A 6,000-nucleotide genomic window follows, 5' to 3' on the forward strand; every position below is an offset into this window, starting at 1 on the left:
TTGGCCTGTTTGCAAACAAAAATAAAGAGAATTTAAAAATCCGGGCAGGTGCAGTGACTCACACCTTTAATCCTAGCACTTTGGAAGGCTGAGGCAGGAGAATTGCTCAAGGCCGAGAATTCAAGACCAGCCTGGGTGACACAGCCAGACCTTGTCTCTCCAAAAAAGTGTTTTGTTTTGTTTTTTTAATTAACTGAGTGTGGGGGACACACCCCTGTAGTCCTAGGTACTGGGAGGCTGAGGTGGGAGGATTGCTTGAGCCCAAGAGTTTGAGGTTACAGTGAGCTATGATCTCACTATTGCACTCTAGTCTGAGTGACAGAGCAAGACCCTGACTCAAAAAAAAAAAAAAAAAAAAATTCAAGTATGTGAGATTTTGCAAAGTTGGAAAAGCTGACTTCATCTGTGTCCTAAAAACAAGAGATAAACCTAAGAAAGATTTTGAGGAACAAATGCCCATTACAACCCAGCTATGTGGAAAAGATCTGCTTAAAGAATATGGTCCTCTCACCCAAGCTAGGTAGGCACCATCAACTGAGAGAGAGGTATGGGGCCAAAGATAGCGATCAGGTGTGAAAATTTTGTCTAGGAAAGAACTGGGGAGGGGACTACTTATGTAGAAGAACAACTCTGCCATGGCTTCCCCTGTTGATAAGCTTACACTTATCAATAGAGGCAAAGGCTTGAATTGCAACTTCTCTGAGCCCTGGCAGAACACCTTGTCATCCTTAAAGGAGGTGTCTAAGGAGCTACTAGAAAGGCATCTCTCACTCGCCTTTCTGTCTCTCCTAAGAGGCCGTCATGACATAGTTTCTCATCACCTCCCAGGTTTTGATGAGATATGGGGCTTTCTGCCCCACTCCCCTCATGATAGGACTGCAGAATATAAAAGCACTAGCTACCATCTAGATTTGGCTCCTTGGTAATAGAGTATCCTACAACTCACATTGCCATCATCAGACCCAGGGAGATGACATCTTTCACTTATTCTTCTCTGTTGCTATCTATGGAAGTAATAAACCATCTAAATCTAAAATTGTCTCAAGTATATTCACTGGTAGAATCAGGCCCTACCCTTGACCTTGTTTCATATGTGTGAGGTTAACAGCTACCATGTGAAACTGACTGGAACCAAATAGATCTGAAGATTACGAACATTTTGAGGTAATTGCTTTCTGAACCCAACCAGAAACCTGGAGTATTCAGACTTTGATTTAATCCTCAAATTTTCGCAGCACAAGTAGGTGAAAAGTCATACAGCCCCAAGGAGCACAAACTCCTCAATACTGAGATAGGGATAGAGAGAGTAATAGAAAATGAAGATCCTCCCAGAAGGAGGCACCAGGGATCTTGAAGAGCAATGAGCAAAGGAGCTCCTGTAACAGAACAGAATCTGATCTAAACAGAACCCCCAATAGAGAGCCTCCTAGTGCCTGCCCAACTTCAAAATTGATACTAATGATGGCTATGGGTCTCCACTGCTCCCTTTTCTGAAAAGGAGTTTTATTGTTGTTATTTTGTTTGTGCCTCCCCGTTCCCCACTGTGTAGCAGATGTGTGCTTGGGCAGGGAAGGACAAAAACATTGTCTTTTGAGTCGTATGTTACTGGCCGATTCTGACAGAGACCATGTAGAAACCCTTAGTGTCTCACCCATACCCCCTCACCCTTAGCACTCATGCACATTAGGAAACTTCCAGCTGCCAGCATCTGTGTTCGTTGCATGTAGGCATTCTCTGGCACCAGGAATCTGCTCTGCCACCCACACAGTAGGCCAGAGGGCTAAAGGATTTATGACCCATAGGAAAGAAAACCCTCAAATGATGGCTGACAGGAGTTAGTGCACAAAAACCCTTGTTTGCATGTCCCATGGATGGGATATCTACTCGGACTCTCGTAGTTTCCTCAGGGGAATTAAGGCCCAGGGTCCACAAGTGGCACAGTGGCAATTGACTTGTTAACACATTCTTTGGATGCCTTTCTCCCTGTCTCGCATCTGTATTTTATTTTCTTCTCTCCCCCCTCCCCCGCCCCCAAACTGAGACGGAGTTTTGCTTTGTTATCCAGGGTGGAGTACAGTGATGCAATCTCAGTTCACTGCAACCTCTGCCTCCCAGGTTCAAGCAATTCTCTTGCCTCGACCTCCCAAGTAACTGGGATTACAGGTACCTGCCACCACACCTGACTAATTGTTTGTATTTTTAGTAGAGATGGGGTTTCACTGTATTGGCCAGGCTGGTCTCAAACTCCTGACCTCAGGTGATCCACCCATCTAGGCCTCCCAAAGTGCTGGGATTGCAGGCATGAGCCACCGTGCCCAGCCACATTTCCACTTTCTTGCCTGTGTTTCTTGTCAAATAAAACATCTGAGAAGTCTTGTCTAAAAGTCCATTTTCTGGGGCTGCTCAAACTAAGACAAAAGACCCCAGACATGTGCTCCCCTTTCATAGTGTTTTGCTGTTGCTGAGAAGTAGTTTCCCAGCCAGGGACTACAGTTCCCATCCTCTTTACAATTGGTGGGGTCATGGGACTGAGTTATGGCCAATAGAATATAGGTAGAAGTGATGTTTGTCACATCCGGGCTTGATCCAGGAAAATTTCTTGCACTACCTTCCATGCTCTTCCTTATTCTGTCATTTGAATGTCAACACATGGAGCAATCTTGGAAGCCACGTGTTGAAAATAGCAGAACCTCTCTTAGCCTGGATCTCTGAATGACTGAATGGAGCTATGAAAGTGAACTCCCCATGTTATGCCCAGACCGTTTATTCCCCGAAGAAGACCACCAGAGTCCAGAGTCAAAGCTAAGCAGCAAGGATCTTTATTACAGGTTCGAACCTGGAACTCTCCCTCACTCGTGAAACGAGACGGGCAGGAGAGCTCCCCCACTGAGCTCCGAGCAGTGTTATATAGTCTACGAAAAGTGGGCATAGAGTTATTATACAAATCAGATATATGATTGGCTAGTGTTTGAACAAGGCGATTTGGCTAACTATGATTGGTTCCCGCCATTTCTGATATTTTGGTTCAAACTTTGAGGCGGGAGAGCAGGTTTATGGCAGCAAGAGTTTATCTTACTTAAACACGTCTTGTGACCTTGCCTCAGAACTTACAAAATCTCTGGTATGTGCAAAACAAAATCTCTGGTATGTGCAGAAAACCAGGTACTCACAGAACTTACGAAATCTCTGGTATGTGCAAAGATTAGAGAGCAGAACAAGGGTGTAGCGGGTGGGGGGCGGGTACACATCTATCTTTGTGTCCTTTCACCCACTCCCACCCTAACAAATCACCACAATTGCTGCCAGATGGGCTTTATGTTACTAAGAAGTCAACTCCTATTGTGTTAAACCATTAAGATTTTGGAACTTTGCTATTATAGCAGTTAGTGCCAATCCAACCAATTCTGAACTTGGAAACAGTTTAAACAAACACGTTGCCCCCATGCCGTTATTATTTCAAGATCCCTTGGAAAGGGGAAAGTGTGAAATTGCTCCAGAGACAAATGCCAGAGGCCACATGAGAAAGAGAACGGACTATGGAAGCAGACTGCCTAGTTTGAATGCCAGCTTGGACACCTACTAGCTACCTGACCTTGGGCAAGTCACTGGTTAACCTCTCTGTGCTTCACTTCTCTCTGTACAAAAAGGGGATGGCAATAACCTTGTGGGGTTACTATCAATTAACATTTGGGAAGCACTTAGCACCCTGCCTAGTACACAATTAATAATAAATCTATACATCCCAAGTTTTCCAAAGATCATCTTTGCCATGAAGTTTTTAAACTGTTTTCCACCATACAAGCATCATACCTTCTGCTTTGCTATTTGTGAGAGCCTGCACCAAAGCACAGAAATGACTTTAGCACTTTGGATGTCCTATCTTTGCAATATGACTTTGTCTCAGTACACATGAAGTTTTCAGAGTTTGATCTAATCTAGGGTCGGGGGCACAGTGGCTGCTATTGGATTTAAGCTGTGTTAGTTTTAGGTGGATAATTAACCTTAGAAGGAATGATCACCTCTGGACTTTATTTGGTTTTTGTCCATAGGTCTGCAGAGGAGATTGCTCAACCCACTTTTGAGACATTCGTGTGCATTTATTGATCTGTTTGATTTTTTGAGCCCAATATTATAGCAGACACTATTTTCCAACCTTGTATTAGAATGTTGGACAAGAAAAAAATTGATCTCTGCCCTCATAGACCCTATTTCCTCTCAAATGTTTGAATAAGTGAAGGGAGAGCCAGGACAATTGAAGATGAACCACTCGGCACAAAGTCAGAGGGAATCTGGCTTTGCCTGAGCAGAGGGTCACTGCTGGCTTACAGAGAAACCAGCCGAGCTGATGGCAGTCTCAGGGCTGGGAAAACAGAAGTGGAGGCAAGATCCCAGTGAGAAAGGAGGAGCAGAGAACTAAGCTTGACAAAGGGCCAGTTTTCTCCTTAAGATACTTGGCACAATTTGAAGTTCCATGGAATGGGAGATAAAAAGATAATGCCACACCTGGAAGAGGCTCCAATAAATATATCAAGTATATGAGTTTCCTGTTACTATTGTAACAAAACTTAATATCTTACAGTTTTGGAGGTTGGAAGTTGGAAATGGGTCTCACTGGGCTTAAATCAAGATGTCAGCAGGGCTGAGTTCCTTTCTGGAGGCTCTGTTTCTACATTTAAAGAAGCCTTATGATGATATTGGCTCACCTGGATAATCAAGCAATACATTTCTAAATAAACCATGAGTTGAATAAGAAATCACAATAAAATTAGAATATATTTTGAACTGAATAACCATGAAGTTATAATATATCAAGAAAAGGAATGCTTATAGGGAAATTCATAGCCTTCATCACATATAGTAGAGAAGAGAGGCTGAAAAATCAATGACCTTAACTGCCTTAAAAAAAAAAAAAAAAAAAAGCAAGAGAAGCCAGGCACGGTGGCTCACACCTGTAATCCCAGCACTTTGGGAGGCCAAGGCAGGCAGATCACTTGAGGCCAGGAGTTAAGAGACCAGCCTGAACAACATGGTGAAACTCCATCTCCACTAAAAACAAAAAAAAAACAAAAAAAACAGCCAGGTGCTGTGTCTCATGCCTGTAATCCCAGCTACTCAGGAGGCTGAGGCAGGAGAATCACTTGAACCCAGGAGGCGGAGGTTGCAGTGAGCCGCAATCGTGCCACTTCACTCCAGCCTGGGCAATAGAGCAAGACTCTGTCAAAAAAAAAAAAAAAAAAAAAAGAAGAAGAAAAAGGAGAAGGAGGAGAAGAAAGAAAGAATAAAGAAGCTAGAGAAAGACCAAAACTCAAAGAAAGTCAACAGAGCAGAAATCAATGAAATAATAAATGAATGTACAATAGAGAAAAACAGCAAAGCCAAGGTTGGTTCTCTGAAAAGATTAATGAAATAGGTAAAATCTTGGCAATACTAACCAAGGAAAAGTGGTAACATAAATCACCAATATCAGCAATGAAAATACTAAATACCACATACTAAAAATGTCAAAGGATAAGATCGTGAATGATTTTATATCAATAAATTTGAAAATTTAGATAAAATGGACAAATTTCTTTAAAAAAAACTTACCAATATTGAAATTTGAAGGATCATAAAACCTGGATATTTCTCTAGCTATTTAAGAAACTCAATCTGTTATCAAAAACTTTTCCACAAATAAAACTCTAAACACAGGTGGCTTCATTGGTGAAGCCTTGCAAACATTTAAGAAAGAAAGAATGCTATTCTTACACAGTGTCTTCCAGAGAATAAGAAAAGTAGCAGCATATTCCAGTTCATTTTGTGAGCCATTATAACCTTGAAACCAAACTTTTAGTGACATTAAGATAAAGAAAACTGCAGAATGATTTCTCTCACGAACACAAATGCAAAAAATCCAAAAAAGAAAAGTAAGTTCAGCAATATGTAAAAAAAAAGTTAAACATAATAGCCAAGGGGGGGTTATTCCAGGAATGTAAGAGTAGTTTAACATTTAAAAATCAA

Source organism: Macaca fascicularis, chromosome 2, assembly GCF_037993035.2.
Source record: "Macaca fascicularis isolate 582-1 chromosome 2, T2T-MFA8v1.1".
NCBI classification, from domain to species: Eukaryota; Metazoa; Chordata; class Mammalia; order Primates; family Cercopithecidae; genus Macaca; species Macaca fascicularis.